Consider the following 14,537-nt stretch of genomic DNA (forward strand, 5'->3'; position numbering starts at 1 on the left):
TTTTTTTAATTATCTATTAATATTTTTTTATTTGATTTTATTTTCTTTTTTTCACCTGGAGATTGGTTTAATTTGGGGAATCCATCGTGAATTGGGATTCAATCAGAGTCCATATTGGATTCAATGATTGAATCCCAATCCAAGAAGGAGTTGGGATTGATCAGAAACTCTTCTGATCAATCCCTATAAATAGACCCACGGATCAAAAGACTGGACATGGAGAAAAAAACTAGGCACTGGTTGAGGGAAAGTGAACAGAGAAGAAATAGAAGCTAAAAAAGGTTTTTTGGGCGTTATAATAGCTCTAGGAATCGGTAGGAATTTTTTAAGATTTTTGGTAATTTTTTTTTCTGAAAATTTCTAAAAAATTTTTAGATTCCGATTGAATTTTTCTACGAAAGTTGAATTTTTCTGTAACTTTTTCGGTCAAGTTTAATTTTTCGACCAACTTCTCAGTTTTCGACGACCATTTTCAGAAATCGATCAGTTTTTCGGTGAACTTTCGACGAAAAACCCAGATTCTGACGAAAATTTTTAGAATCCGACGAGATTTAACCGGAGTTCTTCGGGGTTTAGAGAGAAGAGAGAAAAGAGAAAGAGGGAAGGCTCGGTCTGCTGAAAAATGAAAGATTTAACCTTTTATACCCACTGAAAAACGACGTCGTTTTGGCTTTACTATGCCCATAGGATCCGCACGTTTTGAAATCAGGCGATCCGACCCGAGTGTCAACCCGCTTTCGACCTGCGTTCAACCCGAGTGCAAGCCGTTTCCCGAGCTGAGCTGAGCCGTGTTTTTGAGCCGTCCTTTTTTCCTCAAGCTGAGTCGAGCCGAGCCGAGCCACTAAGCCGAGCCGTTACCAAGTTTTTTTTTTTTATTATTATTATTTATTTATTATTTAGTATTATTATTATTATCTATTAGATTAGAATTGTTTATTTTTTATTATTTTTATTTTATTTATTTTTATTTTCATCGTATTTTATTTTATTTCATTATTTTATTTTCTTTAAACAAAATTCGAAAAAAAATATTTTTGAGAAAAAGTTGAAAGTATCAAATTTCCTTGAAAATAAGCTTTCTAAAAAATATTTTGGAGAAAAAGTTGAAAGTATCAATTTTCCTCGAAATCAAAGTTTCTAAAAAATATTTTGGGGAAAGTTGAAAGTATCAATTTTTTCTGTACAAAAGCAATCATTTTTTTTATTTTCTTGAAGTTTCTTTAATGTGAAATAATCCGACGATAGAGCCTCTACAAGTGAAACAATAGTTTTCTTGCATACTCTTGAGGTGAGGGAATTTTCTTAATTTTTTGCTAAAAGTATTATAGTCAATTGAGAATAATTTCTAATAACTAATTACTTGGTAAATTTTTAAGGCTTATTGGATAACACAAAATTAAGTTGGTTTATATTTTGATGGGCATTGTGAAGGTGCTATAACCTTCCTCACACGTAACCAAACTCTCGAACCTTATTCTGGTTAGTAGACCCGAACATATTCTTTTAGGGACCCTTAAACTTAGGTGTTCCTTGAAAAGATAGATTCCTTAGGTGACCAATCGCACCTAGATAAAAAAGATTGGTGGTGACTCTTTTAAGTCAATGTCTAGCAATAGATCCCTGGGTGTAGACATTATGACAACTAGAATTAGATACAAGTACTTGAAAGGTTAATTAATAAGTTGGTAAGTAAATTGGTTATGGATATGGTTGGCAAGGGTAAGGAGAAATATTGTTTACAGCAAGATAGTATGAGGCATAACCTTATGGTGGATAGGGTTGATATCCCCTGAACTGTTTATCAAGGCTCACAACTTGAGCTTCAGTCTTTTTCTTCTCTAGCATCTTTTTGGTTTCCCTTCCTTTCAACTTGCCATTTTTAATGGCATTCTTAATGATTCGCCTAAGATTACCTTGTCGATCAAATTTTTCGTGGCATTCCTTATCATCTTTTCATAATAAAGAGATTTCAAAGTGCTGATGAATAATAATGTGGTCTCTTTCTCAGTTAACGGAGGCTATATTTGAGAGGCTATGTCTCTCCATCTCTAGGCATATTCCTTGTATGATTTAGTTGCTTTCTTCTCCATATTCTATAAAGAAAGGTGATTAGGGGCCAAGTCTATAATATGCCGATACTAACTAACGAAGGCATGGGCCATATCACTCCAAAAATGAATACGGGTCCTATCCAACTAGACATACCACCTAGCAGCAGAGCTCGTGAGGCTGTCTTAAAACACATGCATTAATAGCTTATCATTATTAGCATGGGCAACCATTTTTCGATAATACATGATAATGTGGCTCTTCGAACGTTTTGTACCATCATACTTTTCAAACTCTAACACTTTGAACTTTAGAGGAATAACAACATCTGAGACTAAACAGAGCTTAGCTGCATCCACTGAATCATAAAAACCAACTCTTTCCATAACTCGTAGCCTCTCTTTCAGTATACTAATCTTTTGGTCAGCTTTTGAGTCTTTCAATGACTCATTCCTTTTTTATTTTAATTTTTCATTCTTTTTTAGATCATCTAAATCAAGGATCTGAGCTGGTTCTATTACCTTTTCTGTGGAGACAAGATTTACATAACTTTGATACTGTCTAGAATTTGAAGTTGATGGCATTCTAAGATATGTGTGCCTTACGGGATAAGTGAACTGCTATGGTGGGGGACCTTGTGTGGGTTAGGCTTGATATGGCCCAAAATCAGAAGGGTATAGTAGGTCATCTTCTTCTTATGAGGGATGGTCCTATTGGCCAGCATTCTTTTCTATTGCTTTTCCCTTGTTTAACTTGTTCAAAGCCTCCAAAATATTATTCAACTCGCATTCTAGCTTCTATTAGGCTTTCTCTATCTTTTCAAGACGATTGAAATTTTCTTGTTCCATCTGTCTGGCTCGAGCCCTTATATTGTATTGGTGAATGAAGTTGCTTGGTAGAGCTATCCTTGAACCTTGTGCACCACAATTAGGATTAGAAATGCTATGCTATGTTTTATGTTTGGTATACTGATGCATGAATGAAATGTACATTTTCATAAATGAAATCTAATATGAAAATGATGCAAATGAACAATGTTACATATGACAATAAAAATGATGCATGACATGATAATGTAAATGCATACAGTCAAACAATTAAAATGGTTAGATAAACATAACTTGTTCCTTCTTGTGTCCTAGTTTTGGGGCATATCTATCACTGGGTAGAAAGGGCTCTATTTTAGGGTCAACCTCTTAAGTATATACCATATGCTGGGTTAGGCGATTTTGACCACTAAAGGTTTCCAATTGTTCTTTACATCATCATCTATCATAGACTAATAAAGCAATCCAAACCTCACCTATCACAGGTTACCTATGAAAAGGATTCAATTTGAGTGAAAGTATTTTGCTAGCTACTGTGGAAGCATTAAAACCTCAGAAAAGCATAGGTACTTTACTCCCTCCTAGAGGGACGAAACTCAGGTATAGAGCTCATGTTATGTATATGCATATGAATCACATAGTTTGCAACATAAATAAATAAAATGAATAGAAAATAAAGAAAAAAAACCTTGCAAAGAATTCAATTTTATTAGGCATTTTAGAGAACACAAATTTATTTGCTAGCCTAACTCTCGGCTGTCTCCAGTGGAGTCACCAAACTGTCATAACATCTAGATTTAGGGATCTATCGCTAGACTTAACAAATGAATGGATTCGCCACTAATTTTTTTTTTGTTTAGGTGTGATTGATCACCTAACTGAATCTATCTTTTTAAAAAGGATTCCTAAGTTCAGCTTAGGTATCTCTAAAAGGTAAATTCAATGTTTGCGAAACCAGAACTAGGTTTGTGAGTATGGTTACATTTGAGGAAGGTTATAGCACTCTTACAACGCCCATCAAAAGATGGTACTAGCTTGATTTCGTGTTATCCATTAAGCCTAAAAAATTTATCAAATAATTAATTATCAGAAATTATTCTTAATTGACTATAATACTTTTAGCAAAAAATTAAGACACCTCAAGAGTATGCAAGAAAACTACTATTTCACTTACAGAGGCTCCATCGTCGGATAATTTAACATTAAAAATTTTCCAAGAAAAGAAACAAAATGAAAAAGGAATGATGATTTGACTTTCGATATAGATCTCTTTTGTGTTTTATAAGAAAAAAAACTCATGCTTTTATACAAGGAAAATTGATACTTTCAACTTTTTCTTAAAATATTTTTTTTAGAATTTTATTTTTAAAGAAAATTGGTACTTCCAACTTTTCCTCAAAATGCTTTTTTTGAAAATTTTATTTTCAAGAAAAATTGATACTTTCAACTTTTCCTTAAAAATATTTTTTAAAAATCGAAAATATTTTTTAAAAATTTTATTTTCAAGAAAAATTAATACTTTCAACTTTTACCTTGATACTTTCAACTTTTTCTTAAAAATATTTTTTAGAAACAGGAAATAGTTTTTAGAAATTTTATTTTCAAGGAAAATTGTTTCAACTTTTCCTTAAAAATAATTTTATTTTTTTTTGAAATTTTTATTTTAGGAAAATCATTGAAAATTTAAGAAATGCTTACTTAAATAAATAAAAAATTCTAATTTAATCAATAAATAAATAAACAAAAATAATAATAATAACAATAAATGAATAAATAAATAAATGAAGAAGGAAAAAAAAACTTTTAAGTGATTCAGCTCAGTTGGAAATTGGTATGGCTTAAGGAAGAAATGGCTCAAGAAGCTTGGCTCGACAACTCAATTTGCGGCTCGATTTACAGCTCGACTTGGCTGGAGCCAAAGGTAGGGACATGGGTTGCTGGTTCAGGTCGCACTATGAGTCAGGTTACCCACTTAAAAACACACGGATCCTGCTCTTAGCTAATACTTAAAATGATGTCATTTTATATGGCTATATAAGCTAGGTTTCAACCCTTTGCTTCAGTTTTCACCTTTACACACTCTCTCTACCTTAACTTTCTTTCCCTCTCTCTCTAGGGACAGAAGAACCTAGGTCAAAAACTTCAAAGGTTTTCATATTCTGTCATCGATCCCGCCATGATTTGTCACCGACACCGTCGTAATTCACCTATGTCTTGCAACCGATCAAGCCAAAATTCTTCTCATTACTACTTCTTGCACTTTTCATCTTGAATATGGGCTTTTTTTTTTTGTAAATCGTGTCCTAAAGGCATAAATCTAGCATTCAAGTTATGATTCTTCCCTTCTCTATTTCAACCGCTCCCACCATCAAATCTATGCCAACTTTCAGTATGTAATTTTTTTCGTTAAGCTCCACATCTTCACCATTCAGATCTTCTAGAGACCATGCCGACCGTTGCCTGTCATTGCACCACCAAGGAGGTTTTGGGTTTCCCTTTCTTTTGTCTTTTGTCTTTTGTTTTTGATCTCCTCTGGTTTTTGACTTAGCTTTGTTTATTTTTTGAATTTGTGTTGGGACGGCTAATTGATGGTGGGTAAGAAACTGATGGTGGTGAGTTGATGGTCAATGGATGGGGATAGTGTTGAGGATAGCTGGATACAAAGTCAGTTAATTGGGAAAGTGAGTTTTCTGACCTATGTTCTATGGTCTACTTGTGATTACATTCTAGGAATTAATTTACAAGGGGTCGAGTTATGGTCGGCAATGGCATAAGGCTTTCGAATCTGCACTTTGGATGAAGGTAAGGTTGAGCACCTGGTTTTTGAAGGTGATGGCTTGATGGTGACAAGGGCTTGACGAATTGGCACTAATGCTGCCAAATTTGGATTCTCTATTTGCTAATGGAATTGCTTCTATTTATTGTATGATTTCTGGTAGCTAAAATAGGAATTAGAATTATTACCTTCCTGGTTTCCTACTACTTGAATACTGTAGCTCCCCTATATGGTCTTTCTATGTTTGAACGTTACAGCACAAATGGGACTATGGGTTTTACCTCTGTGTGTTTGTGCTGCTGGCGATAGTGGCCTCTAATGGTGGGGTTCAAAATGAGTAGGGCTCGACTAGTAATGGAGATAGTATTGAGTTTCAAGGCTAGGCTGCTTCGGTGTGGACTGCCAATGATAGAAGGATGGCAATGTAGAGATGGCAGCAAAATTGGCTTGATGGGAATTGATGGTGCTGTATATTTCTGTTTTTTTTTTCTCTGTGATCTTTCCCTAATCTTTGTACTTTTGTTGCCATTTATTGCTGTGAATCACAATGATTTATAAAACCATGTTGATAAAGGTTCAGTTCAATTCTGATTAGCATCCAAAGCTAAATATTAGCATCTAGTTATACTTTCTGTTCACAATCATCACAATCATCACAATCACCAAGCCTAATCTCGATCTTTCAGCTTTTTTTTTTCTCTTTTTTTAATTAATTAGATAAAAGAAAGAAAACAAAATACAATAGATAGACAATAAAATAAAAATAAAAATAATAAATACGAAATAAAAATCTAAAATAAAAATGAATAAAAATCCCTATAATCGAGCTTGGATTGGTCTCAATTGACAAAGAATCTCAGACAAAATAAGGTGTCTACATTATACATCATTGGAAAGTTTATTGATTCTACTTTCCAACGAAATAAATGGAAGTTAATTTTGAATTTTCTATGAAGAGTTGTCTTATTTGTACCTAAGGATGTATGGGTTACATGGTAACCCCATCAGTGATGAATTACAAAAATTGTCTTAAATTTTATACATGGAATTACGGTTGAGCCATATATGTTTAAAAGGTTATTAGTCTACTTTTCAACAAAACAAGTGGAATTGAATTTGGAATCTTTTATGAATAAATATGTAATTCTAATTAGAAGCTATATATGCTATTTAGAAGTAGCATATAATGTGGATTGCAAAATTTATTACAATTAATTTACAAGGAATTAAGAGATGGATCATATATGGTTAGAAAGCTTATCAAGTCTAGTTTCTAATACACTATAAAGATCTTAATTTCAAGTTAGATATCTTGAGATATGATCATTTTAGTAAAAGTAGCACAAGCTACCAAAATTAGTTAGTTAAGTTAACCTTTGTATAACTTAGTTGTTTTTAGTATTAATAGTCTCAAAATAGATTAATTAATTTCTCTTATGTTGAAATGATCTTGAATAGGCCATTAATTATTTTAAAAGAAAAACTAGATGGTGGAATCAAAAGAAAGTAAGTAGAATCTTACACACTTTACTTGTTTTTGAACCTATATATATGTATGTTTTTAAATAAGTAAATGATTTATTTCATTATTTTCGATAGATGAAAATAGGAACAAGCATATGATTATTTTGTATTTTTACTATATAAATGATGGAACATGCTTGTGAATGAAATGGGAACATGCTTGTGAATGACATGAGAACATGATTTATGTTTAAGAAATGATTTTATGATAGCTATGCTTTTACATCCTTGAGAAGTAGGATCATCAACACCAAAACTAGTTCTACGGCCCTAGCTAATAGGTTATAATAGTTAGAATAGACATGATCATATGGTCCTATTAACAGATTATAATAATTAGCATTAGACTCTAGCTAGCGGGCTATAATAGTTAGCAATAATCATGAAGATCAAACTATCGATATGATGAATGTCACGAATTATAGTAGTGATCATAGCTAATGATAAACTAACGATAAACTAATGATGAACTAGTGGTAACTATGATTTATGATGATTTTTAAAAATTGATCTATGATTTGGTTTGATTACGATATTTGAATGATAACATATTTTGCAATGATTTAAGAATTAACATGTTTTATTTGATTTCTAATCTACAAAATGTTTGAAATAATGATGTGTTTTGAAATGTTTTGATATTTTGAATGATCTATATGATATGTATGAAAATGATATTTGATCTGATAAGATGTGTAAACCTATACTTGTTAAGTTGTAGTTTGCTCATTTCCCATTTACTTTTTTCTTACAAATGAGTAAATAAAAAATTTGCTTGGTTATGTGAGAAGTTAGAAGATCATATTCGAAAAATTACTCAGATATTGGAAATATTGTTGGTTAATAAGATCTTATAAAATGGTTTAATATTTTTATTAATTTGCATTTGTAAATACAGATATTTCTCATTAGTTGAATTAAAATTATAAAATTTTTTGAATATATTAATTTTATTGAAAAATTTTAAAATTATTAAAAAATAAAACTTCGTATTACTTTAAACATTTTACTTCAAAATAATATAATTATATTATATTTTGATATCAGGACGTGACAATTTTCTTTTCCAAGGAAGTTCAAAAGCATTTCTGCCATAGATCTTTCTGCTATCGAGTAAGAAAATTTTCAATCAATCAAGAATTACTTATGCCCTCTTTTTGTACTAACTTATCAGTCTACAAGCAATGATGTTTATGAGTGAAGACAGTGAAAAAGATTCAGTAAAACAAGAAAAAAGTTTTTAAAAAGAAATAAAATTTAAAAAATAATATTATCAGTAGGTTGCCATCAACACATGTATAATCTTCATACACTGCAAATTTAAATTCATTAAAGCTCATAGCAGTTCATTTCCTAGAAGCACTTGATCATCAGAATCAACTATCAAGGAAAAAAAGAAACAAATCACACTATGAAACAACCAAAAGGCAAATCGAAGTGACCCCAGCCTCTTCTTACTCTTACTGGCATGATTTCCTTTCATGATCAAACAAAGCATCCAACTCCGCCTCCTATCAGTGCCCATCTTATTATACCTACAGCAAGATGAAAGTGGTATATATCATCATCTCTTATGGAAAGGAAATGACATATATGAATATTTATAGCCCCAAATGAAAAACGAGAGAGATTATTATTTTAGAAAAAAACAAATAACTCACCTGCAAAATTAGAGTTTTCAATCCTTATCTATTGCGTGGAAGTGTAGCTCTTATTTGGATGGAAGGTATGTGGTTGACTTTAGAGAAATTCTCTCCTTCTCTTCCGTCTATTACTTGAATCCTTTCTATCAATGACCTCTTCATTCACTCTAATTTCATTTCTTGGAGAGCAGTAATATGCCTCAACCCTTCTGGAATCATCCTCAAATTATATAAACGAACCAAAGATAAACTCCCGAGATGTGGCACTGCGCCTTCTTCTATCTCCCACTCTTCTAATCCTGATAAACTTACAGTTTCAAGAGATTCAAGTTGAAGAAACCAATTAGCAGAGCAAATCATTTTAGTCCCCCTGTATGAATTCCCTCATAAGCGGAGAGTCCTCAAAAGAGGCAGCTTTTCCAATACAGCCATTGGATCGTGCTTCACCTCAGATCTCTGCAAAGTTAACTTGACAATGTTTGCACGAACAAATTTGAAAACATGATGCCTCGATTGCGGATCCTCGTCTATCTTCCCTTCTAAGAATGGTTTTGAGAGGTGATGACACTGAGAAAGGGGTTCCAAGTCTAGAAATGGTTGGCTTGAATCCCATAATAACCTCATGTACAATGACCAAAGGCGGTGTGATTCGACCAGTACTTTTAGGATAGGCTCAACTTCTTTTCATCTCCTAAATAATATTCCTAAGAATATTAGCCAAGCCCAACACTGCATTAATTTCGATTAAAATCTCAACCCCAATTTACTTTAAAGTTTCAATATTTTTTGAAGTAATCCTTGACGGTATCCACAATTTAGTACGGACAGGAGCTCTCCCAACATAATCAACTAATAAAATATGCCTTAAACGTTCCATATTGAATATAACTTTGGGATTTATTGTTAATCCAATACTTTGGACGTGCAAAGTGTGTAAACTCTTCAACTTCCCAATAGATCGTGGCAAGATAATTTTTTCATCACATTTTAACCCCAAATATCTCAAATCATGTAGATTACTAATTACATTTGACACATGCCACTTGTTTTCATTCTTTTTCACAACATTCAAGACTCTTAAACATTTGAAATTTGCATTTTGAAATGTGAAATTTATCAATTCCTCATTTTGAAAGAGCAAACGTAATTTTGGATGTTCTTCCTTCAAAGAAACATACCTTTTGGTAGGATGGATAGCTATTCTTCGTGGCATAGATGCCGACGAAGTCACATAATTTGGCTGAATAATTTCCAAGAAATTCTCCTTTTGAGCTTTCTCCATGCACAAGTCCCTCAAGAGATCATGTATGTGACATGTTTTCGCACCTACTCCTGTACGGCCCCATTTGCCAACTTGAACCAAACATCTATTCATCAGCTCTTCCAGGAATTGTTCAGCAACATCTTCCATCCACATTCCTCCGCTTTCCACTGATGGTGAAATGAAACCTTCAGCAATCCATAATCGAATGAGCTCCTTCTTTGAGATCTCCCAATCTTCTGGATAATAGCCAAGATACAGAAAGCATGGCTTTAAAAAATAAGGCAAATTATTGTAGCTTAAAACCAAAATTCCATTCACTACACCATACCGATGGTCTTGTTGTTGCACCTTGTTTAAGTGTGCATGCATGTTTCTTTGAACGATCTCCCACTGAGCCTGTGATTGTTTAGTTGCTAGCACGCCTCCCAACGTAACAATTGCCAGAGGTAGCCCTCCACTTTTTTTCACCATCTCTCTTCTTAGCATCTCAAATTCTCTTGAACCAGCATTAGACTCAGTTGTATTTCCAGGGAATGCTTTCCTCTTAAAAAGCTTCCAACTTCCCTCATCTGTAAGAAGTGGAAGCTCTATTGGTGAGTTGCAAGGATCTGCAAGTAACGCCACTTCCTCGTTTCGTGTTGTGGATAAAATTTTGCTTCCTTTTTTCACTCATGGAATAACAGGTTTAAGATGATCCCAATCTTCACTTCTCCAAATATCATCAAGGACTACCAAATACCATTTTTCTCTCAAGACATCAAAGAGTCTTTTTATCAATTCATTCCCCCTCAGTTTATCAATTAGCTCTCTTTCTTCTTTAGAAGGAGAAAGAACTTTTATGAGGACATCAAGCAAAACTTCTCTCGGCATACATTTTTGAGAAATAAAAGCCCAAGCAAAACAATCAAAATGTCGTCTCACACCAATGTGATTGTATACTTTTTTTGCAAGAGAGCTTTTACCTATGCCTCCATTCCGACTATGGAAACAACCACATGAGGCCTATCTTCTTCTTCTTCTGTCATCAACTGAGCCAAAACATTCCTTGTCATGCCCTCAAAGCCAACAACATTCACTTCCTCAACATGCGAATATGTTCTTCTTAACCACAGCTGCTGCTACATTCTGGAAATATAGCTAGACTCCTCTCGTTGACAAGATATCTCATAAGCTGGAAGACTCTTGGAAATATCTTCAAGCTTAGTCTTGATTGCTTTGACCTGCGCCCCTATTTTGTGCAAATGAAAAGGCTTGGTGAAAATGGAGGTGAATCTCTTGATGATTCCATGAAAGCCTCCTTGATGTGCAACTTTGAGAATGAATGCGTCAATAACATCTTCAGCATCGTAAGCAAGATCTCTAATTTCCGCCACTCGATTGCAGAGACGCTCGTCATGTTCTTGCTTATGGTCAGCGTCTTTCAAGAAGCACTGCATCCGATTTAGTTCAGCCTTTAGCCGCTCCACTTCCTCACGAACTCCACCCAGGTAAACTGCTTCATGAATGAGTATATCGGAGATTCTTTCAATAGCGAAGGACACAATAGCCTCTTCCATTTCTGCTTCCAATTGAAAACGGAGTCCAAATTACTTTTCTTTTTCTTCTTCGAGGATTTAAAAATGATCCGCCTGTGTCTGCACGATCTCAATTTCGAAGTATTAGCTGAGAAACTATACTTAGAATAAATTGATTGTAGACACCGAATTTGTCTGGGTCTCGGTCTTAATTTTTTGGGTTTTATCGAGTTCACAAGCCAAGGCCTGATTTCTTCTTTGGGCTTGAGCCCACTATTGTTGTTGTTTTTTTTTTTTTTGTTTTTTTTCTTTGTTATTTAGACGTTAATAATAATTTATTAAAAATACAAAAAAGTAAACAGAAAAAAAAAGTAAAAAAAGAAAGAAAAATGAAAAGCAGAGGGGTTTGGTGTACGGCACCACTACCGCCCCCTGTCCAACTCCCTGTGCAGCCACCTTACAACCTACCCTACTCATACTTTTAGCCACCCTTGTAGCCATCTTATGACCACCGCCTATTCCACCCAGCTCCTTAAAGCTCTTAGCTCTTTTCCCTTCTAGAGATCTCTCTCCAAGACCAGGCACACTATCCTCAGACACCTTAAAACCCCAGCTCGTCCACACCCAGAAATCCCTAAGCTTCTACAACCAGAAAAACCTAAGCACTCACACCCAAAAAAACCTAGCTTGACCTCACCTCGATCCCCAGCCTCCACGCACCAGGTTCTTGACACCCAACCCTCACATAGCCACTTTCACCCAACAAGTCCCTACTATTAGTTCCTCATAATACCCATCAAAAAACCATAAAAAAAACAAAAACAACCACAGTAAAAAAAAAAACACAAAAGAATTAAATCCATAGGGAGGAACCTAACATCGAGTTACTTGTAAATACCAAAATATTATCATCAGTTTTGTTTTAGAAAAAAAGAGAAGAACGAAACTTTAAGCTTCGATTTACGCCGATTAGGGTTGTTTCAGGTGAAAAGGACACCATATCTGGAAAGAAGGTATCAAGGAGAGTTTTTTGGAGCATTTTGGCATTTTTTGACCACTGATGACCTCCAGCAACGACCACCGATGGTGACCTAGGCGACGGCCGATGCTACGATCCGGAGGATGGATGATGGTAAAGCTCTAGAGCTTTCCTTGGTGCTTTGAATTTTTTTTTGAAGGGGGTTTAAAATGAAGTAAAAAAATGATTTTATATAGAAGATTAAAGTCCAAAACGACGTCATTTTGGGCAAGGAATATTTGCGTGTCAACCTGCATCCGATTCGAGATCCATGTGAACCGACATGATGACCAAGCACCTTTCAACCTCAGGCCCTGACCGATCCAACTGAATCGATCTAAACTGCCTTTTCCTCGAACCGTTGGACTAGACTGGCCTGTTGACTGGACTATTGATCGATTCAGTTTAGGTAATTTTTTTATTTTTATTTTATTTTCTATATATTATTTATATCATTTTTAACCTTGTTATTATTGTTATTTATGCATGTTTTTAAAATTTTTAGAAATTATTAGAATAAATATTTCTTGTTTAATAATAATAATAATAATAATAATTAAATGCCAATAACAACAATAATAATAATTTTTTTTAAAATTTTTAATTCCTTTTAATAGTTTATTAATAACCCAAGTGTTAAATAAAAAAAATAAATATTAATAATAAAAATATTAAATGATTATAAGATGAATTAGTAACAAGGAAATCTTTTCTGCCTTGATGTTAAAGGGATTGTAATCGTACATTAAATAATGATAATTCTACCTAGATGTTAGAGAATTATTATTAAAAAAATACTAAATAAATTAATAATATTATTAATAACAGATTTTCATAAAATTTTTTTAGTTTTTCAAAAAATTAAAAAAAAATCGATTTGCTTCAAAAATCTACCTAGATGTTAACGATTTTTAGAGATGTTCGCGTTTTCTTTAAACCATAAAATCTAAACCTCAAAATCTAAGTCCTAAACCCCAAAACCTAAAATCCAAACCCTCCAAACCCTAAAATTGAAATCCAAAACCCTTTAAACCCTAAAATCCAAACCCTAAATTCTCCAAACCCTAAAACAAAACCCTAAATTCACAAAACCCTAAAACAAAACCCTAAACCCTCTAAATCCTAAAATCCAAACCAAAAAATCCAAAACCTAAAACCTTTAAAACTCAAACCAAAACCCTTAAATCCGAATCTTCAAAATCTTGAAACCCTAACCTTTAAATCATTGACCTAAGCTCTAACCAAGACCTCCCAAAATTCTAAGGACACGTATGAAAATTTTATTTGAAATAATTTGTTCTTGAATGCTACTTAGATAATGGGGTATTTAGAAAATTTTATTTCATTAAGTTTTTCATATGAATCCTTAATCCACATTAATAATGAAATCAATAAATAAAAAAAGAATATTAGTATAATGGGATCTTAAATATAAATAGTCGTACTTAAACTCTACTTAGATATTGGAGAGTCAGGGTGATCTTATTATATTTAAGAACCCAAATTTCAAGATTGCATTTCATCATTACGCATAACATTTATTAATGAATTTATTTATTGTCAATTGTATTCAATTTGCATATTTATGCCTTTAGTTATTGTTTGTTGTTTGATAATACCATTGTTGATATTTTTGCATAAAAAAAATTGTGTTTAATTTTAAAAATGTGGAATAAAACAAAAATAACATCCCGAGGGGAACAATTCTTGGTACTCTACCTAGATGTTAGAGAGTTATCAATAATTATCTTTCCTGAAAAAGTGTTATTTTCATTTTAAGGGATATTGTATTAAATCTCAAGTGAAAAGAGTTATCTTAAATTATGCCTAGATATTGGAGAACTTTAAGATAATTTTTTAGCTTAAAGATTTTCTCCATATTTCTAAATAAAGAATTTTAGCAAAAAAATATTTTTTTAAAT

General features: G+C 33.1%; 1 pseudogene; it reads right to left on the reverse strand.

Annotated features, from left to right (window-relative positions):
• Positions 1-8,861: 8,861 nt before the first annotated feature.
• Positions 8,862-11,764, reverse strand: LOC149515727 (putative disease resistance protein At1g50180; annotated as a pseudogene).
• Positions 11,765-14,537: the final 2,773 nt, after the last annotated feature.

Source organism: Durio zibethinus, chromosome 12 (genome assembly GCF_047325235.1).
Source record: "Durio zibethinus cultivar Kanyao isolate XHJ-2024 chromosome 12, ASM4732523v1, whole genome shotgun sequence".
Lineage (NCBI taxonomy): Eukaryota > Viridiplantae > Streptophyta > Magnoliopsida > Malvales > Malvaceae > Durio > Durio zibethinus.